Raw genomic sequence first — 23,845 nt, 5'->3', positions numbered from 1 at the left:
ACTCTGTAACAATACCAATTTTTAGTAGTTGTTTAGTTGTTGTTAAAACTAAATACATAGTACAGAATAAACACAACATTATAAAAATCTGTTCTTGGGTCTGGTCACTCGACTGGGAGTTCAGATAAGGATCCAAAAGGGTGGAGTGCTCACTCTAGGTCAGCTCACTCTTTTTACTAGTTGTAATTTATTCCTTTGCATTTGTCAAAACTAAAGACAAATACAGCCTATTTATAAAGGTATGTAATTAGTTTTTGAGCCATGCAATCTAAACTAGACTCGTATAGTTATATAGGTGAACGTAAACATTAATTCCCAGGTGAGGTCACTAGACTTCAGGTAGAGAAAAAAAAAAACTACTTGCTTGACTTGTGAAATAAAAACAAAGGATGTTTCCACATTTACCTCATTGCTGTTATTCAATTCTTTACAGTTCAAACTCTCATTTTTATTGTAATAATAAATTAACAAACAAGCAATTTTTTTTTACTTTCTTTTATTGCCGTATAAATAAATGGTCTGTATTTGTACAGCGCTTTACTAGTCCCTAAGGACCCCAAAGCGCTTTACACATCCAGTCATCCACACACTGGTGATGGCAAGCTACATTGTAGCCACAGCCATCCTGGGGTGCACTGACATAGGTGAGGCTGCCAGACACTGGCACCACCAGGCCCTCTGACTACCACCAGTAGGCAACGGGTGAAGTGTCTTACCCAAGTATACAACAACTGAGACTGTCCAAGCCAGGGCTCGAACCAGCAACCTTCCGATAATAAGGTGACTTCTCAACTCTTGGGCCACAACCGCTCAAGAGTTGAATCGCATACACAAATAAATGCAATCAGACCGCAAGCTTATATGTAGTTTCCAGGATATTTAAAGCTAGAATGAGAGACAAAGCCCTCATTTGTCAGGAGCCTCTTCTGGAACAGCTCCAAATTTGAATTTGGGAGATTTTATTAATTCTGTTTTGTCATCAGACTTTCATCATTTACATGCAGTACCTTCAAAAGGTATCCATTTTCGCGCTGAAGGTCCTAACATCATGAGACAATTTCTCTTCCCTTACTGCCCTCCACAAACAGATGTCCCCAGAGGTTCAACAACCTGTTAACTGAGGTCTGTGTAGATTGTGCAAAGAATATCGCACAAACATGGAAATATAAAGGAAATACATGGAAATACATTTTTAAAATAAAATTTCCAGGGTTTGTTAAAAAACGAACCTTTTTGGAAATACTTTTGAGTCTTTACGCATCATAGCATTTTATCATTTATCATATGCAGCAAGTTCAAATTACAGATTTGAATATTTGCACTATAACAAAGTCCAATTTTTGTTGCTTATCAAGATTTTCTCCTTTCCCCCCCCCCCCCCCCCCCCCCCAAATTCTACTTCCTCTCAGTACTGCAGTGTCATTTTATCATTTTCAAACCATTTTATTTTGGAAAATCTAATTGTACAAGCTAGCCAGGTTAACTCAACTAAACAACTTAAAGAGACACCAAACCATTGTGACTGTTACAAGTGCCACAGGATTTTGTCTTGTTTTAGTTGTTTTGAGTATGAGTATGACCTGGTTATGGCGTTCCATGTGTCCTGCTTGCTAACATCTTCCACCCTACTGTTATCTGCTGAATTACCTCAAGGGCATTTTTGCACAGCCTGCAACTGGGATCTTGTGTGTGGTTGTGGTAGTCCTCAGCAGTGTTGGGCAAGTTACTTTGAAAAAGTAATTAATTATAGTTATTAGTTACTTCTTCAAAAAAGTAACTGAGTTAGTAACTGAGTTACAATATTCTAAAGTAATTAATTACTTGAAAAGTAGCTATTGCATTACTTTAAAAAAAACGTTTAACTCTGGGGTCCAGGGTATAATTGGCCATTTTTAACTACTTTTGATTTTCCCTCCACATTTTACCTTTAAAAACTATTTACTTTGTCTTGTTTGGTATCATTCTTTTCGGCACAACTTCACGTGTCTGAATTTACAGTTATGTTTTCATTTTGACATACTGTATTAACACAACTGATCTAAAATCACAAACATGTTTAATGAATCATATTTCATAACTGTAAATAAAAATATAAATTGTCAATTTTAAAATCATATACACAAGTTTTGCAAATAAAGTTATTTGCATCCATTTACCTTTTACCCTTTTTAAAATAACCATTTCAAACTATTTACAGAACCATCAGCTGTTCTGCATTCAATAAGATGCCACACAAATTATTTGTGCCACTCCAAAAAAATAATTTCTGTCCACTATAAAGGAGAACATCACAGCCTGATACCTGCAGGTCTGACAGCAGCAGGTGTATCACTCCTTTTTCTACTTGGAGACAGCAGTCACCTCATTGTTCTGACGCACAACACAAAACTATCCACAACAATACACACTAACTACACAAGACAACACATTAACTACACACTCCAAACACGCTAAATCTTTCACATCTCAAAACTCTCTCTCTCTCTCTCTCTCTCTCTCTCTCTCTCTCTCTCTCTCTCTCTCTCTCTCTCGCCATCACTCCTAAAACTTCCTGTTTTTTTTTTTCTCTCATAAGCAGAGAGTGCTTGCTAGCGCTGTCCTTAGACAGTAAACACGGTAAAAACGCCACATATATATTGTTTATCATGACTCTGGTTTTACGTGGCTTATCAACACAATTTAAAAACTGGTATATATCACCTTCTTGCTTTGTCTTTAAGTGGTCATGTAATTGGCCTACCACAACTACTTTATTCTTCCTCAGTCAAACAGCAGCACTCATGCGATTGTTTTGCCCCTTAGCTCCAGGTGTTGTGCTAGACAGTGATCGTGATTACCGTCCGTGGGAGCGCGCGCAGCTGCTTAAAGCTGTAGCGTCCAGATTACTTACATAGTCAGCTACAACTGATATAAGATGCGGTAAGCTGAACACAGCTTCAACCTTCTGTTTGTTGAAAAATAGTAACGGACCGCATTTTCTTGGTAGTAATTGTAACGGCGTTGTAACAATAGGAATAGTAATTAGTTAGATTACTCGTTACTGAAAAAAGTAACGCCGTTACTTGTAACGCAGTTATTCCCATCACTGGTCCTCAGCACCTATCAATCTTGTCCTTAGGTCTTGTTCCTGTGTGGTCTTTCAGTCTTTCTCAACATCAGCCACTTCCTATATTTGGTGGTGATACATGCCGTCCAGAAGCCTGTCCTTCCATGGTGGTTCCTCTCCTTTCTCAGGTTTCTGCTGCCTGATGTACTCACTAAGTACACAACCAGCCAATGGGTCTTTGTTTCATCCTGAATAGTGGTTCTGACACTTACTAGGATAAATAAAAGCTAAGGTGGAATGTCTCAGTTGGCAAAATTATGGATTTCAATTACGTTTACCAGAGAAATATCAATAACATAGTAAAAAGTAGTTTTTACAATTTGTCTATGCTTTTAATTGATGATGGTGGGATAAGGTCGTCAGACTGGTGGACCACTCACATAGAGGCCTTGCCCTGCGAAGATCCAGCGGGAAACCCCAAGTTATAATTGTTAAAGTCCATTACTACCAAGACTGCGTCAATGTGCTATGGGGGGCCTGGAAGCAAGGCCCGTTGCAATACAAGGGGAACCCAGTGGTTTTCCTGATTAAACCACAAGCACTGCCAAAGCTTGCTCTGCTTTGAACGATGTGAGGGACCTACCTCAAGGGTGTCCAGATAACCAAAACGGAATAATGTTTAAAGCCAGATGCCATACTTTAAAGGGGTGAGAGTAAAGAGTTTCTGGATCCGGAGAAGGGAATGTTATACGTGAAAAAGATCGACTTATTGACTGAAACTGTCAATACGTAGCGTGCGATTAACGGGTGTGTGGTCATTCCAGGTAAAAGGCAGAGCAGAGAAGGAGACTGCTCACTCCCCGTCGGGGAATCGAACCCCGGTCTTCCGCGTGACAGGCGGAGATACTGTCCACTATACTAACAAGGACCTGCAAGGCACAGTCGGGGACACGTCAAGGTGGGATTCGCAGCAGGTATGACACACAAATTGTCGTCGGCCATGTAAAAATCCCCATCACTTTACCAGGAACTACAGTTTTATGGGTGTTTGACAGAGAACTTTTTTCTGCTTGCAGGAGGGATCCATGGTGTAACGGTTAGCACTCTGGACTTTGAATCCAGTGATCTGAGTTCAAGTCTCAGTGGAGCCTCATTTGGCTTTCTTGCCCTTTGCTCCGCAGTTGCATTAGCATTAGCACACGCTAGCATGAGAGTCTAATTACTTATAGAACAAGTTAGTGGCCCAGTCAATTCCACTCCTCTTCTGTTGGCTGATCCCATCTGCGCGTGGTCTTCATGCCGCACCCAACCTCGCTCATTCTCTTGTACTGCACTTTCCACTTCAGCGTCCTGCTGTATCTTTCATTGGCCACCTTGACTCAAGGCAACAATTCCCCTTGTACTCTTCTCACTTCTAACTCTGTTGCCACCACTGAAGGCCCCGAGCTTCTGGTTGACAAGCTCTTTGATGTCCTTTGCTTGGCTAGCACACAACCGATAGAAGACAAAACTAGGAGTCTTATTTCTCAATAGGGACGCAAGTAAAACAGAGAAAATGCTGGACAAGCAGAGTTGTCTAAACAGTGAACATCAATTCCCTTGTGACCAAAGAAGCGAAAGACCCATGTTTCCGCCTGGTTTCGGGCCGGGGACCTTTCGCGTGTGAGGCGAATGTGATAACCACTACACTACGGAAACGGTGAGCGATGGCTCGCTTGGCTTTGGAATGTGTCTTAATCAGTAATCTGACCAATCTGACAAATCTGATGGCATGTTACTATCATGCCCTTGAACGGAAGGAACCATGGAGAAGAGACAGACGCTCGCTAGCAAGGAATCTGAACTATAGTCTCGATGTTAGGCTCACTTAAACTTTTGACATTTAGGAGTTCTCTGAAGCAAGCGCAGCTCGACATATGCTGGCCTAAGAACCCCAGAACCTCGAGCAGCAGAACTGTTGCCTAAAGAGGCCATGCGTTTGATCGCGTTGTGCATTGGCTGAAAATAGGCCCAAGTCCTGTGCAGGCCAGCTAGAGCCACTCATTTCCAAGAGCTTAGTCTGTGCCTGCATCTTCAGTGAATATGGTGACTGGAGACATGTTGATTTGTGTGAAATTTCCTGAAATTTGGGCTATAGACAACTTTTTAGCAACATGAGCATCCAAAGGTTACAAGCGTCAGAGCCCTGTACAAGATTTGAGTACTTTCTCTCCTCTGTGTCCCAAACAGCAGTACAACCCCATAAGGTAAAGCAATGCCTGCAGGCAGACACTTTTGTATCAGGAAACAAAGAAGCATGTTTCCGCCTGGTTTCGGACGAGGGACCTTTCGCGTGTTAGGCGAACGTGATAACCACTACACTACAGAAACGGAGCGTGCTTGCCCTCTCGTCATTAGAGGGGCATTTTGATGCCTTCTCACATTTCAGGACTTTAATGACAGATCATGTAGGACTAGTGAGAAGCGGGGGAACTCCCATTTGTGTCATTTTTCAAGCATTCCCCCATTTATGGTTATATTGACAATCCAAATTGTGATCTCGAGATAGCATCTCTTCAAATGGGAGCTGATCTTCTTGTTGACAAGCTCTTTGATGTTCTTTGTCAGGCTAGCACACAACCTACAGAAGACAAACCCAAGAGACTTATTTGTTAATAGGGACGCAAGTAAAGCAGAGAAAACGCTGGACAAGCAGAGTTCTCTTGGACTAGCTTCTCTTCTCATGGGAGCTCTTGCCTAGAAGACATTTTTGACTTGTGAGTGCACAGGTGGAATTGATGTTTTTTCAAACCTATTATAGGACTAGATTGTTAGATTGACTAGGATGTGGTGGAGAAATTCCACAGGGTCTTTTTGAATGATGGACTCTGTGCAAAAAAATGCACGTAGCGTGCAATTAACGGGTGTGTGGTCATTCCAGGTAAAAGGCAGAGCAGAGAAGGAGACTGCTCACTCCCCGTCGGGGAATCGAACCCCGGTCTTCCACGTGACAGGCGGAGATAATGTCCACTATACTAACGAGGACCTGCAAGGTACTGTCAGGGACACGTCAAGGTGGGATTTGCAGCAGGTATGACACACAAATTGTCGTCGGCCATGTAAAAATCCCCATCACTTTACCAGGAACTACAGTTTTATAGGTGTTTGACAGAGAACTTTTTTCTGCTTGCAGGAGGGATCCATGGTGTAACGGTTAGCACTCTGGACTTTGAATCCAGTGATCTGAGTTCAAGTCTCAGTGGAACCTCATTTGGCTTTCTTGCCCTTTGCTCCGCAGTTGCATTAGCATTAGCACACGCTAGCATGAGAGTCTAATTACTTATAGAACAAGTTAGTGGCCCAGTCAATTCCACTCCTCTTCTGTTGGCTGATCCCATCTGCGCGTGGTCTTCATGCCGCACCCAACCTCGCTCATGCTCTTGTACTGCACTTTCCACTTCAGCGTCCTGCTGTATCTTTCATTGGCCACCTTGACTCAAGGCAACAATTCCCCTTGTACTCTTCTCACTTCTAACTCTGTTGCCACCACTGAAGGCCCCGAGCTTCTGGTTGACAAGCTCTTTGATGTCCTTTGCTTGGCTAGCACACAACCGATAGAAGACAAAACTAGGAGTCTTATTTCTCAATAGGGACGCAAGTAAAACAGAGAAAATGCTGGACAAGCAGAGTTGTCTAAACAGTGAACATCAATTCCCTTGTGACCAAAGAAGCAAAAGACCCATGTTTCCGCCTGGTTTCGGACCAGGGCCCTTTCGCGTGTGAGGCGAATGTGATAACCACTACACTACGGAAACGGTGAGCGATGGCTCGCTTGGCTTTGGAATGTGTCTTAATCAGTAATCTGACCAATCTGACAAATCTGATGGCATGTTACTATCATGCCCTTGAACGGAAGGAACCATGGAGAAGAGACAGACGCTCGCTAGCAAGGAATCTGAACTATAGTCTCGATGTTAGGCTCACTTAAACTTTTGACATTTAGGAGTTCTCTGAAGCAAGCGCAGCTCGACATATGCTGGCCTAAGAACCCCAGAACCTCGAGCAGCAGAACTGTTGCCTAAAGAGGCCATGCGTTTGATCGCGTTGTGCATTGGCTGAAAATAGGCCCAAGTCCTGTGCAGGCCAGCTAGAGCCACTCATTTCCAAGAGCTTAGTCTGTGCCTGCATCTTCAGTGAATATGGTGACTGGAGACATGTTGATTTGTGTGAAATTTCCTGAAATTTGGGCTATAGACAACTTTTTAGCAACATGAGCATCCAAAGGTTACAAGCGTCAGAGCCCTGTACAAGATTTGAGTACTTTCTCTCCTCTGTGTCCCAAACAGCAGTACAACCCCATAAGGTAAAGCAATGCCTGCAGGCAGACACTTTTGTATCGGGAAACAAAGAAGCATGTTTCCGCCTGGTTTCGGACCAGGGACCTTTCGCGTGTTAGGCGAACGTGATAACCACTACACTACGGAAACGGAGCGCGCTTGCCCTCTCGTCATTAGAGGGGCATTTCGATGCCTTCTCACATTTCAGGACTTTAATGACAGATCATGTAGGACTAGTGAGAAGCGGGGGAACTCCCATTTGTGTCATTTTTCAAGCATTCCCCCATTTATGGTTATATTGACAATCCAAATTGTGATCTCGAGATAGCATCTCTTCAAATGGGAGCTGATCTTCTTGTTGACAAGCTCTTTGATGTTCTTTGTCAGGCTAGCACACAACCTACAGAAGACAAACCCAAGAGACTTATTTGTTAATAGGGACGCAAGTAAAGCAGAGAAAACGCTGGACAAGCAGAGTTCTCTTGGACTAGCTTCTCTTCTCATGGGAGCTCTTGCCTAGAAGACATTTTTGACTTGTGAGTGCACAGGTGGAATTGATGTTTTTTCAAACCCATTATAGGACTAGATTGCTAGATTGACTAGGATGTGGTGGAGAAATTCCACAGGGTCTTTTTGAATGATGGACTCTGTGCAAAAAAATGCACGTAGCGTGCGATTAACGGGTGTGTGGTCATTCCAGGTAAAAGGCAGAGCAGGAGACTGCTCACTCCCCGTCGGGGAATCGAACCCCGGTCTTCCGCGTGACAGGCGGAGATACTGTCCACTATACTAACGAGGACCTGCAAGGCACTGTCGGGGACACGTCAAGGTGGGATTCGCAGCAGGTATGACACACAAATTGTCGTCGGCCATGTAAAAATCCCCATCACTTTACCAGGAACTACAGTTTTATGGGTGTTTGACAGAGAACTTTTTTCTGCTTGCAGGAGGGTTCCATGGTGTAAAGGTTAGCACTCTGGACTTTGAATCCAGTGATCTGAGTTCAAGTCTCAGTGGAGCCTCATTTGGCTTTCTTGCCCTTTGCTCCGCATTAGCATTAGCACACGCTAGCATGAGAGTCTAATTACTTATAGAACAAGTTAGTGGCCCAGTCAATTCCACTCCTCTTCTGTTGGCTGATCCCATCTGCGCGTGGTCTTCATGCCGCACCCAACCTCGCTCATGCTCTTGTACTGCACTTTCCACTTCAGCGTCCTGCTGTATCTTTCATTGGCCACCTTGACTCAAGGCAACAATTCCCCTTGTACTCTTCTCACTTCTAACTCTGTTGCCACCACTGAAGGCCCCGAGCTTCTGGTTGACAAGCTCTTTGATGTCCTTTGCTTGGCTAGCACACAACCAATAGAAGACAAAACTAGGAGTCTTATTTCTCAATAGGGACGCAAGTAAAACAGAGAAAATGCTGGACAAGCAGAGTTGTCTAAACAGTGAACATCAATTCCCTTGTGACCAAAGAAGCAAAAGACCCATGTTTCCGCCTGGTTTCGGACCAGGGCCCTTTCGCGTGTGAGGCGAATGTGATAACCACTACACTACGGAAACGGTGAGCGATGGCTCGCTTGGCTTTGGAATGTGTCTTAATCAGTAATCTGACCAATCTGACAAATCTGATGGCATGTTACTATCATGCCCTTGAACGGAAGGAACCATGGAGAAGAGACAGACGCTCGCTAGCAAGGAATCTGAACTATAGTCTCGATGTTAGGCTCACTTAAACTTTTGACATTTAGGAGTTCTCTGAAGCAAGCGCAGCTCGACATATGCTGGCCTAAGAACCCCAGAACCTCGAGCAGCAGAACTGTTGCCTAAAGAGGCCATGCGTTTGATCGCGTTGTGCATTGGCTGAAAATAGGCCCAAGTCCTGTGCAGGCCAGCTAGAGCCACTCATTTCCAAGAGCTTAGTCTGTGCCTGCATCTTCAGTGAATATGGTGACTGGAGACATGTTGATTTGTGTGAAATTTCCTGAAATTTGGGCTATAGACAACTTTTTAGCAACATGAGCATCCAAAGGTTACAAGCGTCAGAGCCCTGTACAAGATTTGAGTACTTTCTCTCCTCTGTGTCCCAAACAGCAGTACAACCCCATAAGGTAAAGCAATGCCTGCAGGCAGACACTTTTGTATCGGGAAACAAAGAAGCATGTTTCCGCCTGGTTTCGGACCAGGGACCTTTCGCGTGTTAGGCAAACGTGATAACCACTACACTACGGAAACGGAGCGCGCTTGCCCTCTCGTCATTAGAGGGGCATTTCGATGCCTTCTCACATTTCAGGACTTTAATGACAGATCATGTAGGACTAGTGAGAAGCGGGGGAACTCCCATTTGTGTCATTTTTCAAGCATTCCCCCATTTATGGTTATATTGACAATCCAAATTGTGATCTCGAGATAGCATCTCTTCAAATGGGAGCTGATCTTCTTGTTGACAAGCTCTTTGATGTTCTTTGTCAGGCTAGCACACAACCTACAGAAGACAAACCCAAGAGACTTATTTGTTAATAGGGATGCAAGTAAAGCAGAGAAAACGCTGGACAAGCAGAGTTCTCTTGGACTAGCTTCTCTTCTCATGGGAGCTCTTGCCTAGAAGACATTTTTGACTTGTGAGTGCACAGGTGGAATTGATGTTTTTTCAAACCCATTATAGGACTAGATTGTTAGATTGACTAGGATGTGGTGGAGAAATTCCACAGGGTCTTTTTGAATGATGGACTCTGTGCAAAAAAATGCACGTAGCGTGCGATTAACGGGTGTGTGGTCATTCCAGGTAAAAGGCAGAGCAGAGAAGGAGACTGCTCACTCCCCGTCGGGGAATCGAACCCCGGTCTTCCGCGTGACAGGCGGAGATACTGTCCACTATACTAACGAGGACCTGCAAAGCACTGTCGGGGACACGTCAAGGTGGGATTCGCAGCAGGTATGACACACAAATTGTCGTCGGCCATGTAAAAATCCCCATCACGTTACCAGGAACTACAGTTTTATGGGTGTTTGACAGAGAACTTTTTTCTGCTTGCAGAAGGGATCCATGGTGTAACGGTTAGCACTCTGGACTTTGAATCCAGTGATCTGAGTTGAAGTCTCAGTGGAGCCTCATTTAGCTTTCTTGCCCTTTGCTCCGCAGTAGCATTAGCACACGCTAGCATGAGAGTCTAATTACTTATAGAACAAGTTAGTGGCCCAGTCAATTCCACTCCTCTTCTGTTGGCTGATCCCATCTGCGCGTGGTCTTCATGCCGCACCCAACCTCGCTCATGCTCTTGTACTGCACTTTCCACTTCAGCGTCCTGCTGTATCTTTCATTGGCCACCTTGACTCAAGGCAACAATTCCCCTTGTACTCTTCTCACTTCTAACTCTGTTGCCACCACTGAAGGCCCCGAGCTTCTGGTTGACAAGCTCTTTGATGTCCTTTGCTTGGCTAGCACACAACCGATAGAAGACAAAACTAGGAGTCTTATTTCTCAATAGGGACGCAAGTAAAACAGAGAAAATGCTGGACTAGCAGAGTTGTCTAAACAGTGAACATCAATTCCCTTGTGACCAAAGAAGCAAAAGACCCATGTTTCCGCCCGGTTTCGGACCGGGGACCTTTCGCGTGTGAGGCGAATGTGATAACCACTACACTACGGAAACGGTGAGCGATGGCTCGCTTGGCTTTGGAATGTGTCTTAATCAGTAATCTGACCAATCTGACAAATCTGATGGCATGTTACTATCATGCCCTTGAACGGAAGGAACCATGGAGAAGAGACAGACGCTCGCTAGCAAGGAATCTGAACTATAGTCTCGATGTTAGGCTCACTTAAACTTTTGACATTTAGGAGTTCTCTGAAGCAAGCGCAGCTCGACATATGCTGGCCTAAGAACCCCAGAACCTCGAGCAGCAGAACTGTTGCCTAAAGAGGCCATGCGTTTGATCGCGTTGTGCATTGGCTGAAAATAGGCCCAAGTCCTGTGCAGGCCAGCTAGAGCCACTCATTTCCAAGAGCTTAGTCTGTGCCTGCATCTTCAGTGAATATGGTGACTGGAGACATGTTGATTTGTGTGAAATTTCCTGAAATTTGGGCTATAGACAACTTTTTAGCAACATGAGCATCCAAAGGTTACAAGCGTCAGAGCCCTGTACAAGATTTGAGTACTTTCTCTCCTCTGTGTCCCAAACAGCAGTACAACCCCATAAGATAAAGCAATGCCTGCAGGCAGACACTTTTGTATCGGGAAACAAAGAAGCATGTTTCCGCCTGGTTTCGGACCAGGGACCTTTCGCGTGTTAGGCGAACGTGATAACCACTACACTACGGAAACGGAGCGTGCCTGCCCTCTCGTCATTAGAGGGGCATTTCGATGCCTTCTTACATTTGAGGACTTTAATGACAGATCATGTAGGACTAGTGAGAAGCGGGGGAACTCCCATTTGTGTCATTTTTCAAGCATTCCCCCATTTATGGTTATATTGACAATCCAAATTGTGATCTCGAGATAGCATCTCTTCAAATGGGAGCTGATCTTCTTGTTGACAAGCTCTTTGATGTTCTTTGTCAGGCTAGCACACAACCTACAGAAGACAAACCCAAGAGACTTATTTGTTAATAGGGACGCAAGTAAAGCAGAGAAAACGCTGGACAAGCAGAGTTCTCTTGGACTAGCTTCTCTTCTCATGGGAGCTCTTGCCTAGAAGACATTTTTGACTTGTGAGTGCACAGGTGGAATTGATGTTTTTTCAAACCCATTATAGGACTAGATTGTTAGATTGACTAGGATGTGGTGGAGAAATTCCACAGGGTCTTTTTGAATGATGGACTCTGTGCAAAAAAATGCACGTAGCGTGCGATTAACGGGTGTGTGGTCATTCCAGGTAAAAGGCAGAGCAGAGAAGGAGACTGCTCACTCCCCGTCGGGGAATTGAACCCCGGTCTTCCGCGTGACAGGCAGAGATACTGTCCACTATACTAACGAGGACCTGCAAGGCACTGTCGGGGACACGTCAAGGTGGGATTCGCAGCAGGTATGACACACAAATTGTCGTCGGCCATGTAAAAATCCCCATCACTTTACCAGGAACTACAGTTTTATGGGTGTTTGACAGAGAACTTTATTCTGCTTGCAGGAGGGATCCATGGTGTAACGGTTAGCACTCTGGACTTTGAATCCAGTGATCTGAGTTCAAGTCTCAGTGGAGCCTCATTTGGCTTTCTTGCCCTTTGCTCCGCAGTTGCATTAGCATTAGCACACGCTAGCATGAGAGTCTAATTACTTATAGAACAAGTTGGTGGCCCAGTCAATTCCACTCCTCTTCTGTTGGCTGATCCCATCTGCGCGTGGTCTTCATGCCGCACCCAACCTCGCTCATGCTCTTGTACTGCACTTTCCACTTCAGCGTCCTGCTGTATCTTTCATTGGCCACCTTGACTCAAGGCAACAATTCCCCTTGTACTCTTCTCACTTCTAACTCTGTTGCCACCACTGAAGGCCCCGAACTTCTGGTTGACAAGCTCTTTGATGTCCTTTGCTTGGCTAGCACACAACCGATAGAAGACAAAACTAGGAGTCTTATTTCTCAATAGGGACGCAAGTAAAACAGAGAAAATGCTGGACAAGCAGAGTTGTCTAAACAGTGAACATCAATTCCCTTGTGACCAAAGAAGCAAAAGACCCATGTTTCCGCCTGGTTTCGGACCGGGGACCTTTCGCGTGTGAGGCGAATGTGATAACCACTACACTACGGAAACGGTGAGCGATGGCTTGCTTGGCTTTGGAATGTGTGTTAATCAGTAATCTGACCAATCTGACGGCATGTTACTATCATGCCCTTGAACGGAAGGAACCATGGAGAAGAGACAGACGCTCGCTAGCAAGGAATCTGAACTATAGTCTCGATTTTAGGCTCACTTAAACTTTTGACATTTAGGAGTTCTCTGAAGCAAGCGCAGCTCGACATATGCTGGCCTAAGAACCCCAGAACCTCGAGCAGCAGAACTGTTGCCTAAAGAGGCCATGCGTTTGATCGCGTTGTGCATTGGCTGAAAATAGGCCCAAGTCCTGTGCAGGCCAGCTAGAGCCACTCATTTCCAAGAGCTTAGTCTGTGCCTGCATCTTCAGTGAATATGGTGACTGGAGACATGTTGATTTGTGTGAAATTTCCTGAAATTTGGGCTATAGACAACTTTTTAGCAACATGAGCATCCAAAGGTTACAAGCGTCAGAGCCCTGTACAAGATTTGAGTACTTTCTCTCCTCTGTGTCCCAAACAGCAGTACAACCCCATAAGATAAAGCAATGCCTGCAGGCAAACACTTTTGTATTGGGAAACAAAGTAGCATGTTTCCGCCTGGTTTCGGACCAGGGACCTTTCGTGTGTTAGGCGAACGTGATAACCACTACACTACGGAAACGGAGCGTGCATGCCCTCTCGTCATTAGAGGGGCATTTCGATGCCTTCTTACATTTGAGAACTTTAATGACAGATCATGTAGGACTAGTGAGAAGCGGGGGAACTCCCATTTGTGTCATTTTTCAAGCATTCCCCCATTTATGGTTATATTGACAATCCAAATTGTGATCTCGAGATAGCATCTCTTCAAATGGGAGCTGATCTTCTTGTTGACAAGCTCTTTGATGTTCTTTGTCAGGCTAGCACACAACCTACAGAAGACAAACCCAAGAGACTTATTTGTTAATAGGGACGCAAGTAAAGCAGAGAAAACGCTGGACAAGCAGAGTTCTCTTGGACTAGCTTCTCTTCTCATGGGAGCTCTTGCTAGAAGACATTTTTGACTTGTGAGTGCACAGGTGGAATTGATGTTTTTTCAAACCCATTATAGGACTAGATTGTTACATTGACTAGGATGTGGTGGAGAAATTCCACAGGGTCTTTTTGAATGATGGACTCTGTGCAAAAAAATGCACGTAGCGTGCGATTAACGGGTGTGTGGTCATTCCAGGTAAAAGGCAGAGTAGAGAAGGAGACTGCTCACTCCCCGTCAGGGAATCGAACCCCGGTCTTCCGCGTGACAGGCGGAGATACTGTCCACTATACTAACGAGGACCTGCAAGGCACTGTTGGGGACACGTCAAGGTGGGATTCGCAGCAGGTATGACACACAAATTGTCGTCGGCCATGTAAAAATCCCCATCACTTTACCAGGAACTACAGTTTTATGGGTGTTTGACAGAGAACTTTTTTCTGCTTGCCAGAGGGTTCCATGGTGTAACGGTTAGCACTCTGGACTTTGAATCCAGTAATCTGAGTTCAAGTCTCAGTGGAGCCTCATTTGGCTTTCTTGCCCTTTGCTCCGCAGTTGCATTAGCATTAGCACACGCTAGCATGACAGTCTAATTACTTATAGAACAAGTTAGTGGCCCAGTCAATTTCACTCCTCTTCTGTTGGCTGATCCCATCTGCGCGTGGTCTTCATGCCGCACCCAACCTCGCTCATGCTCTTGTACTGCACTTTCCACTAGAGCGTCCTGCTGTATCTTTCATTGGCCACCTTGACTCAAGGCAACAATTCCCCTTGTACTCTTCTCACTTCTAACTCTGTTGCCACCACTGAAGGCCCCGAACTTCTGGTTGACAAGCTCTTTGATGTCCTTTGCTTGGCTAGCACACAACCGATAGAAGACAAAACTAGGAGTCTTATTTCTCAATAGGGACGCAAGTAAAACAGAGAAAATGCTGGACAAGCAGAGTTGTCTAAACAGTGAACATCAATTCCCTTGTGACCAAAGAAGCAAAAGACCCATGTTTCCGCCCGGTTTCGGACTGGGGACCTTTCGCGTGTGAGGCGAATGTGGTAACCACTTGTAAGGTTCTTTTGATTTGGAAAGAAAAGTAAGCGCAGACAGAGTCCTAGGGGGTGTCCAAAAAGTGATTTATTAAACACACACGTATTATACAGTGTGGGAAGCCGGACTTCCCTTTCTGCTCGCTACAACAAGCTTTATAGCCTTTATGACGTCAGAACAATTCCTGGGAGTCACCTTCTTCAGAACAACAACTCTTTCCCAGACTTAAAACCAGATGTTTCCAATCATCAGTATTTGGGAACATAACAATTGTGTAAGACGAGTGTGCAGTTGTGTAAGATTGTAGGTCCAGGCCACCGAAAGTTGAGTGTCCTCATCTGACTTACTGTGGACCCACATCTATGCTGGTGCTATGAATGATAGAGCATTATATCTAGAATGTGTTATTATATACTAAATGATAAATGATACATGATAATATTGATGATAACTTGATGATAAGTGATACAGACTAATGAAGTAATGATGAAATAATGATCGTGCATGTGAATAATAACACAGTAACAGTAAAATAACATTCCTTTACGTGACAACTCCTCCTCTTGGGCTCGCTTGCGAGACCAACCTACACCTCGATTTGTCTCACTCCTCCGTCCAGCCTACAATCTCCCTCAAGGGCATCATGGATTCAGGCGCCGCTGAACCAGGTGAGCCCGAACTCAGGGCTCTCTCCAGCATCTTTACTAAAACTCGCCGGGCCAGAGGGATGAGACAACATCCGATCATTAATATAGCAAGAAAAACAACCAAAGAAAACATGGCAGACATAACAACACTCTTCCATTGCCCAAAGACAGACGTGAACCAGTCTCCCAGTCCAGTGTTCACACCTGATTGCTCATGCATGGTTTTAGATAACATTTTCATACTCTCAAGCGCTCTAGTAACCGTACCGTCTGGGGCCGTATTGTTGGGTATGAAGGTACAGCACATGTCCCCAAACATGGCACACACACCACCCTTCTCAGCCAACAACATGTCCAGGGCCATTCGATTTTGGATTCCCATTAACGACGTCGGGCCTAATTGTTCCGCAAGGCCTTCTACCGCGTCCCTAGTGAGATTAGAGAGTCTCAGCACATTATAATGAACATAGTTAATGCGATCAACATTTTATTTGGAGTTATCCATAGAAACACTCTTTCAAAGCCGGCCGCTATCTGATTGACTAACTTATACTCATCTGGAACTCCCCTGGGAACTCCTATTGAGTCAATCCAGGTTGGCGAGTCCCATCTCGGGTCATATTTGTGCGCACCCCTTATACTTCTCCTACGTCTGGCTGTCAACACACCCGTGTCCTGCTGTGGAACTGTCTCTACTTTCCTATCAGCATCAAAGGTGCTCCTAGGCGCACCAGAGCACATGTTCCCACACTCCCCATGGGAACCTGCACCAAAAGGGTGTACTGCCCACAATAATAATATGGCCCACCCCGTGCCCAGGTGCCTATAATTGTGTTTGGGTCACTTACATTATTGGTAGTCCTGCCTGGGATCGTCCTCTGACACCAGCTTGGATCAATCCTTCCTAACGTATATTTCACGCTGTCTGTAGAGAACTCAAAACATGTATAATTATCCCTTTTAGGTGTAAATGAACCTGGTTGTGTACGTTTATCAATTGGTGGATATAAACCTGACAAAGTGGTGCAGTTACCTGTGTTCACCGCCTCTCTAGTTAATCTCAACATACAATCATAACCCCACTCATCCTCTGGATACAGAGGAGCGGGTTCAGTGAACAGACGAGGTCTAGCTGTAGCACAAGCAACACAGTCAACCACTTCCTGCTCTTTAGCATTTTGAGCCACCCAATCTGACCAAAGATTCCTATCACTGACTTAGGGTAGCATACCATAGGGTGATGACAAATCCACACATCATATGTTCTCCAGCTGCTACCGTCTCCTGGGCATCTAATTACCTCACACAAATCGAATGTGAATGCCGTCGTGGACCCACTAACGTACCCAAACTCGACTCCCCCACTGGCTTTGAGACACCCATCGTTCCCACCTGAGCCAACCTCGCGCTTGAATTTTCTCGACGACTTGATCGGTTTGGACTCTGGAGCGGATAGACCTCTGCGTCTGGGCAATTCACCTGTCTGCCAATGAACAAACAAACACGTTACAACACTTATCAACCCCAACATTCCCGTTATTTTCCAATTTTCCCACAGTTTCATGATCACTGTTCCCAGGCTCTTTTACTTTTACCTTAAACTTCGTGATAAGAGTATAAGATTATGAGTATAAAAGTAGGCAATTAACGTGCAAGACTATTACGACTCCTTTAAACTATCAATTACTTTAGATTAGAGCCCTAGCCTATCAGGAGCCTGGAATGAATTGATGCTTGGCGCGTGACGCTCCTCTTCTTTCTTCGTCTCCCCAGGTAGACTGCTGGGGAGAACCGCTGCACAGGGGGAGAGGATTATTCTGCCTCTATGTTCCCCCCCGTGTTACTTTGGGTGGAGCTTATCTCGAGTAAGCTCTCGTCCGCCACTGCGCATTGAGACCAATGGAACCAGGTCTCACCCTTTCCCTTCAACCGAACCGCACTGGTCACCTCGAATGGCCCCGTCCACCTCGGATCTCTCCACTTTCGCTTAATGACCTTCAGCCACACCGCCTTGGCGTCGGGGAAGGACCTGTCCACCGCATTCACCCCCACTCCAACCTGTTGTGTGAAACTAGACACAAGAGCTTTTAATTCTTTCCAACATTCAGCATGCTTTCTATTACTTTTTATACTCTCTTCCGCCGGGACTGTTGTCCAAGGACCTGGAAACTGTCGTCCTGTCAACAGCTCATATGGTGTGAAACCTGTGGATTGATTAACACAACATCTTATTATCATCAATGCAATTGGCAGGGCTGCAACCCAATTTAGCCCCGTCTGAGCAGAAATTTTAGCTATTTTATTCTTCAGGTTTAGATTCATTCTTTCCACCTTCCCCTGGGACTGAGGATGATACACCGTCCCAAATCGGTGCTGCAACCCCAGCTTTTGTTCTACTTGTGCCAAATCTTTGTTTTTAAAATGAGTTCCATTGTCTGACCTAATTCTTTTGAGAAAACCATGCCGAGGGATGTAATGATTGATTAAACACTTAATCACACTTTTTGCATCCTCCCTCTTTGTTGGCCACGCTTCGGGCCACCCCGTCAGAGCATCCACACTTACCAGCAAATACTGGACTCCTCCCGGTCCCACGTCAATCATGTCAGTGAAATCAATGACAATCTCTTCCCCTGGTCTTTCTGGAATGGGGAACTTACCTGCCTCTGGTTTAATCACTGGCTTTGGATTGTGCCTCCCACAGATCAGGCCCGTCCTAGCTTTTTCCTTAAGCATATCCCTCAAAAAGGGATGCCACCAATGGCACAGATGTCTCTCCATCTGGGCCACACCCACATGGCCAAGCCCATGTGCTTCTGCAATCCTCTGTTCTGCTAGGTTGGCAGTCAACACCGGTCGTCCGTCAGGTCCTCGCCAGAGACCTCCTTCTTCCCATGCTCCTCGACTCTTCCAGACCCCCTTCTCTTCCGGGGCCGCTTCCTCTTGGGCCTTCCTGGCCTCCTCCAACATGTTGACTCCTACTTCTTCCTCCACACTTATTTGCACCATCTGCCGTAGTGCTTTATAGCCTGCTGCCTCTTTCGCAGCTCGATCGGCTTCCTGATTTCCTCTGGCCACCATGCCAGTCCCCGAGGAGTGACCTTTACACTTTATAATACTCACCTCCTCTTGCACATGGCTTCCTCCATGTTTCAACTCCCCAATGAGACATGTACAAGAATGTTGCACCTTCTCTCTAAAACCATCTCCGGCCAACCTGTAACCTTGTGTAAAACCTTAGTCAGCAGTTACATGTTAAGCCTATTTAACTCCCCGCTCCACCTGGAGCCTGTATCCTGCAAAACAAATCTGTTAAATCAAACTTCTTATTTACAACCAACTATAGATCATGAGAGCAATAAAGTATTCAGCACAACAGACAAGTATCATGTTCAGGTTTTCTCCAATCATTAACTCACTCTTATTACCATAATTTGTCTCCAATCATGAATCATCCCAATTTACTCCACAATTTACTCAGTGACTTTCCTTAAGCAATGTCACTCCACCCATTTATCACTAGGAGCTCAAAAAGTGGCCAGCTAGTGAGCTCCATGTTGAACTATTCCATAAACACTGCATCTCTTATTTGTTTCCTCATGTCACTTGTCCGTTTTCTACCGAATCCTCCACACGCCCTCTTAACAAAAGCAAAACAAACATTAGCCACACAAATTGACCATCCCGGTGATCAGGCGTCATAACCTATAAACACAGTTTCTTCACACATAAGCCCAGAAATCCTGTAGTGGAAAAACCAAACGTCAATCAATTGTCCTGTGGTAAATCACATGATCAAACCACATGAAGAACTGTACTGCTGTAGAGAAGAAAATGCAAATGTTAGCGCTGCGCAGATGTATACACTTTCTCACAGTAATCTCTGTGAGCAACACACAACACCAACCCATGAATAACACACCCCTGGTAAATTTACAAACACAGAAAGTGGCATCTAAAAGTTAAATCGGCAGGCCAAAGCTCACGCAACCTCGGATGTTGCTGTCATCTTTCTGCTCCTGTAAAAGAAACACACAACAATTCATCCACCCTTTCGTCCTGTCTAGGTGGAGGTTAACTTTGAGTCGTGGTCAAGTCTCGTCAGCTGTTGTCAGCTTTTACCAGTCAGTCAGTTTGTTTTTATTTCCATTCATTCATCCATTCATTCTTTCTTTGCTGATAGTGGAAACCATCGTCGCATTTGATCTCCACCCTCAGCAAAATGACGTCATTTCAAAAAGAAAAAGAAGAACTTTAGATCGGATTACCTCGCTGAATCCTTCTTAGGCCGGGACTCTCATATTCTAATTGTCCCCAATAAGTGGCTTCCCCAGAGCCCATTTTAATGTGGAGAAACTCACTTGCAACAACTTTATGGACGTGTAGCGCTTTTAATTCCCAACGTGCAGATCTGCTTAAAGAAAAGAAATTCACAAACAAAATCAGTGCACTGTTCAAAAATAAAAATAAAATAAAAATAAAATGAAAAAATAAAAGATAAAACTGAAAAACAAAAGTAAATAAAAATACAGAAGCCCAGTCTTAGGACTTGTCACTCTTATAAGTGAAAAAATACCAAATCTAAACTTGGTGCCATGGTAAAACTTTCCCCATACTTCAGAAACAAAAACAAAACAAAACGAAACAAAAAATCTGCTAGTTTCACTCATTTAAACTCTGGCTGCAGGATTCTGTTCACCCCTGCTATCATCTTCCCCAAAATAATACTAATTCAATCTATGTATCAGTTCTCGACCCACTCAATAAACCAGACAGGATGCTGGTAACAGTATTACCTTCTTAAAATTGTGTTTGATCCTAATGAGCTGATCGCGTGTGTGTGTGTGTGTTTATGTTAGTCGGGTTAATACATTTTCTATTTCTATGTATCCTTTTATGTACCTTCCCCCTTTTTTCTGAAACAAAACTCCGTTCATTCCTAAGTTTGTTTCAGAAACATCCAAATGAAAAACTCTGGCATAGTCAGGCACAGCTAAACCCCAAATGTTTGCAGGTTACCATCGGCAACCACACTGTGTGTTGTTAACCCCTTCTACAAATGCCCTCTTTTAATGTGTTACACTTTATGTATGATTTTGTGTTATCTCTAGTGCATATTATGTCAAGGTGTGGTGTTATCTTTTCATTTTTCTAACAGTACACTTGCATACCTCAGTGCTTGTCTTCCTCCCCCTTTTGTGGTGGTCTGGACCCTGTGTCAATCCTCCACTCCCAGGCAGTCGTTTGTCTCCCCGGATTCCTTAACCCAATTTAATTCCCCAAACTACCACAGCAGCCTCAGTCCTCTTCTGCTCCTTTCCTCTCCGTTCTTTTCTCCCACTTTTCAGTCCAATGGCAGTCAGTTCTCTTCAGCTTTGTCCCGTGTATCTCTTTGTCCCACTGTCTCTCTCATTGCCATCTCGCTCCAAACATGGCAAATGTCAAACTCAGACAGTCTCCTCAAAGGTCCTTCACACACAGTGAGGTTGCAGCTTGCTGGAAACGCATCTCCATCCATCCAATCCAGATGGTGGGTCTTCTCTTTCTGATGCCGTTTGCCCACAGCGCTGCTGGACCTCTCTGCTCAGAACTCTGGTATTGTCTCTTGGACTTCTGTCCATTGTTGATGTTTATGCTCATGCTTCTGGAACTGCACTTGGTGTCTTCAGGGAGAGATTAGCTTCCTTGGAGCTTGCTTGTTCAGGATGAGGATGGGAAGCTGCAAAACAATTCAGCCAAAAATTCTGGCTGGGTGTTCCTATTTTTATTTCTAATGATTTTAACCTATAATTTTCTTCCGACTGCTGCCCATGGAGAATTGATTCAGGTCCGTTCCCCACCTGTAAACGACAGACTGAGAGACTTTCATTAATCACTGTGACTGCAGATGTTTTCATCACTCCTAAAACAACACATCTCTACTTATTTTGTTTTGAACTCTACTGACTTTAAACCCCAAATGTGAATTTTTAGTTGTTCATAACCGCAAACACAAAAAATCTTCTTGATGTTGTTATCAGTTATTTTCGTCCACAACACTCCAAATTATGTTTTCATTTTGTGTCCAGCAGGGGAATAAGGTGACCTGTAGTATCACTGCTTCCCCAGTTGGAGACAATTTCTCACTCACACTTCCACACTTTTCTATGTTCTTTGTTTATTTTAGTTCCTTTTCTTTCTCTTTTCCTTTCCTTTTTTCACACGCACACATTAACCTGTTTACTCACTCATACAGTCAGCCATCAAATTCTCCATTCATCCTTGAGTACTTGATCACCTTTAAAGTCACTGTTAATTTTGTCAATTTATTTATCTTTACCTTAACACTAATTCACTATTTTAGTTTCCTTTATTTATTTTCAGTTCACTTTCTCCTATTTGATCACTAGGATTTCTTCTCTTATTATTTCACAGAAAATCAACTAATCTACTTCTCCTTCTTTTGTCATCCAGGAATTCACACACATGCACAGGCTGGTCACTCGGCCCCCACCTTTTTCTCTCTCACAGACACACACACATTTTACTCCTCGTTCGGTCCGTCTGTGAACCCGCCCCTCGAGGCTGGCTCACACTCACTTCATGCTTGTCGCAGTACCATTCAAACTCTCTGTGAGACACTTCTTTCTCTGCTTATTCTGGACAACGCCCTAGACGGCACACAGAGCGGGTGCCATCCGCTCTTGTGCACCTCACAAATTTGCAAACTGCGCCACAGACTCGATACCGCAGTTTCTCTTCCCCTAAAAAATATAAAACCAAACTCAACCCCCCAATTGACTTCACAGTTTGATTTCTACACACCACAAACATACACTATTTTGTTTAAACCTCATACACTCAGCTTCTGTATTAAATCACTTTCACAGTACACGCAGTTATAATCAATATAAGCAATTTACACAGCCGATTTACACTTTATTTTATATACATTTTATATACACAGGCCTGTATCAACATGAGAAACGACGCCAGATGCCAAGACAAATTATTCACTAGTTCCTTATCCGTATTTTCATCCTTATTCTTATTCTTGTCTCTTCTTATCCTTATTACTTCTTCAAAACCTCTGTAGCATCACACCTAACTTTTTGACTAATTTAAAAGCTTCTAAGCCCAGGTCCAACCTTGCTGGTCAATGCACCCGCTTCGGGAACGCCGTCTCCGACAGCGGTCAAATTTCTAAGCCCTAATTAATTTAAAACCGCTTCCCGCAGGTTGACAGGTCGCTCCACGTCTCGCGTCAAAGAATCAACCTCACGCGTTCAGCTTTACTTAAAACTCACTGTCACCCACGTTAATAGTCACGGCCGGGTCTCACCCTTCAGCCAAACAGCACAGTATAAAGGTAATCCTTGATTACCTGGCCTTTAACGGGTGTCCGAAGTCCCGCGGGAGGCCACCCGAGCTAACTGGTCGCCTGCCAGAGATAACCGTGCGTCCACAAATTACCTGTCGCTGCCACACGCTGTGCTCTACGGGGTCCCACCCCGGTCTAGGTTAATTTATACACTGTTTAAAAGCGTCCCTGGGGACTCTCAGCCCCTGAGTTTTTAAATACCTGACGCCCGAAACCGCGTTTCTCCCACCCAATGAGTCCGAATTCCCCTAACCTTAAAGAGTGCTTGGCATCTAACTCCACACTCTCTCTTAAGGCACATAAACCAAGCCTCTTAGCTTTAACACCACAAAACACCACACAAAAAACACAGAAAACCCCCTAAAATAAACAGCAATAACTTTTGGGAGAATTTTATCCAACTTTTACCACTAATTATCCTAATTAAATAAAATCACTACGGACAGAACCCAGCAGAAGGCCCCCCTGAGTGAACATTCAATTTAGTTTTAACTTCCCATTTAGTACCTTTGGAAAAAAATTATTCAACAGGTGGTACTGACCTTTTATACCGCGGTTTTTGTCACTCAGTCGGTCCCCCCCTGGATTCCCCCGTCTTTTGGCACCCCCGAGGAGCTCCGCTCCCTCGCAGCGCGTCTTCTTTCCCCCCAAACCGGGTTTAGGCACCAAAA

General features: G+C 44.5%; 19 non-coding genes across 19 annotated transcripts; 5 read left to right on the top strand and 14 right to left on the bottom strand.

The window, feature by feature from the left end:
• Positions 1 to 3,902: 3,902 nt before the first annotated feature.
• On the bottom strand, positions 3,903 to 3,974 carry trnad-guc (transfer RNA aspartic acid (anticodon GUC)). The gene has a single exon. It is a non-coding gene; the product is annotated as a tRNA-Asp (tRNA).
• A 151-nt stretch (positions 3,975 to 4,125) lies between these two features.
• On the top strand, positions 4,126 to 4,197 carry trnaq-uug (transfer RNA glutamine (anticodon UUG)). The gene has a single exon. It is a non-coding gene; the product is annotated as a tRNA-Gln (tRNA).
• Positions 4,198 to 5,343: 1,146 nt separating this feature from the next.
• On the bottom strand, positions 5,344 to 5,416 carry trnav-aac (transfer RNA valine (anticodon AAC)). The gene has a single exon. It is a non-coding gene; the product is annotated as a tRNA-Val (tRNA).
• A 582-nt stretch (positions 5,417 to 5,998) lies between these two features.
• Positions 5,999 to 6,070, bottom strand: trnad-guc (transfer RNA aspartic acid (anticodon GUC)). Its single transcript has one exon. It is a non-coding gene; the product is annotated as a tRNA-Asp (tRNA).
• Positions 6,071 to 6,221: 151 nt separating this feature from the next.
• Positions 6,222 to 6,293, top strand: trnaq-uug (transfer RNA glutamine (anticodon UUG)). The gene has a single exon. It is a non-coding gene; the product is annotated as a tRNA-Gln (tRNA).
• A 474-nt stretch (positions 6,294 to 6,767) lies between these two features.
• Positions 6,768 to 6,840, bottom strand: trnav-cac (transfer RNA valine (anticodon CAC)). The gene has a single exon. It is a non-coding gene; the product is annotated as a tRNA-Val (tRNA).
• A 599-nt stretch (positions 6,841 to 7,439) lies between these two features.
• trnav-aac (transfer RNA valine (anticodon AAC)) lies at positions 7,440 to 7,512 on the bottom strand. The gene has a single exon. It is a non-coding gene; the product is annotated as a tRNA-Val (tRNA).
• Positions 7,513 to 8,089: 577 nt separating this feature from the next.
• trnad-guc (transfer RNA aspartic acid (anticodon GUC)) lies at positions 8,090 to 8,161 on the bottom strand. The gene has a single exon. It is a non-coding gene; the product is annotated as a tRNA-Asp (tRNA).
• A 151-nt stretch (positions 8,162 to 8,312) lies between these two features.
• trnaq-uug (transfer RNA glutamine (anticodon UUG)) lies at positions 8,313 to 8,384 on the top strand. The gene has a single exon. It is a non-coding gene; the product is annotated as a tRNA-Gln (tRNA).
• A 468-nt stretch (positions 8,385 to 8,852) lies between these two features.
• On the bottom strand, positions 8,853 to 8,925 carry trnav-cac (transfer RNA valine (anticodon CAC)). Its single transcript has one exon. It is a non-coding gene; the product is annotated as a tRNA-Val (tRNA).
• A 599-nt stretch (positions 8,926 to 9,524) lies between these two features.
• trnav-aac (transfer RNA valine (anticodon AAC)) lies at positions 9,525 to 9,597 on the bottom strand. Its single transcript has one exon. It is a non-coding gene; the product is annotated as a tRNA-Val (tRNA).
• A 582-nt stretch (positions 9,598 to 10,179) lies between these two features.
• trnad-guc (transfer RNA aspartic acid (anticodon GUC)) lies at positions 10,180 to 10,251 on the bottom strand. The gene has a single exon. It is a non-coding gene; the product is annotated as a tRNA-Asp (tRNA).
• Positions 10,252 to 10,942: 691 nt separating this feature from the next.
• Positions 10,943 to 11,015, bottom strand: trnav-cac (transfer RNA valine (anticodon CAC)). The gene has a single exon. It is a non-coding gene; the product is annotated as a tRNA-Val (tRNA).
• A 599-nt stretch (positions 11,016 to 11,614) lies between these two features.
• Positions 11,615 to 11,687, bottom strand: trnav-aac (transfer RNA valine (anticodon AAC)). Its single transcript has one exon. It is a non-coding gene; the product is annotated as a tRNA-Val (tRNA).
• Positions 11,688 to 12,492: 805 nt separating this feature from the next.
• Positions 12,493 to 12,564, top strand: trnaq-uug (transfer RNA glutamine (anticodon UUG)). The gene has a single exon. It is a non-coding gene; the product is annotated as a tRNA-Gln (tRNA).
• Positions 12,565 to 13,038: 474 nt separating this feature from the next.
• On the bottom strand, positions 13,039 to 13,111 carry trnav-cac (transfer RNA valine (anticodon CAC)). The gene has a single exon. It is a non-coding gene; the product is annotated as a tRNA-Val (tRNA).
• A 590-nt stretch (positions 13,112 to 13,701) lies between these two features.
• Positions 13,702 to 13,774, bottom strand: trnav-aac (transfer RNA valine (anticodon AAC)). The gene has a single exon. It is a non-coding gene; the product is annotated as a tRNA-Val (tRNA).
• A 581-nt stretch (positions 13,775 to 14,355) lies between these two features.
• On the bottom strand, positions 14,356 to 14,427 carry trnad-guc (transfer RNA aspartic acid (anticodon GUC)). The gene has a single exon. It is a non-coding gene; the product is annotated as a tRNA-Asp (tRNA).
• Positions 14,428 to 14,578: 151 nt separating this feature from the next.
• On the top strand, positions 14,579 to 14,650 carry trnaq-uug (transfer RNA glutamine (anticodon UUG)). The gene has a single exon. It is a non-coding gene; the product is annotated as a tRNA-Gln (tRNA).
• The last annotated feature ends 9,195 nt before the right edge of the window (positions 14,651 to 23,845 follow it).

This window comes from Neolamprologus multifasciatus, chromosome 11 (genome assembly GCF_963576455.1).
Source record: "Neolamprologus multifasciatus chromosome 11, fNeoMul1.2, whole genome shotgun sequence".
In the NCBI taxonomy this organism is placed as follows: domain Eukaryota; kingdom Metazoa; phylum Chordata; class Actinopteri; order Cichliformes; family Cichlidae; genus Neolamprologus; species Neolamprologus multifasciatus.
Note: the sequence above shows the minus strand (reverse complement) of the source record. Positions and strands in the feature narration are given on the sequence as shown.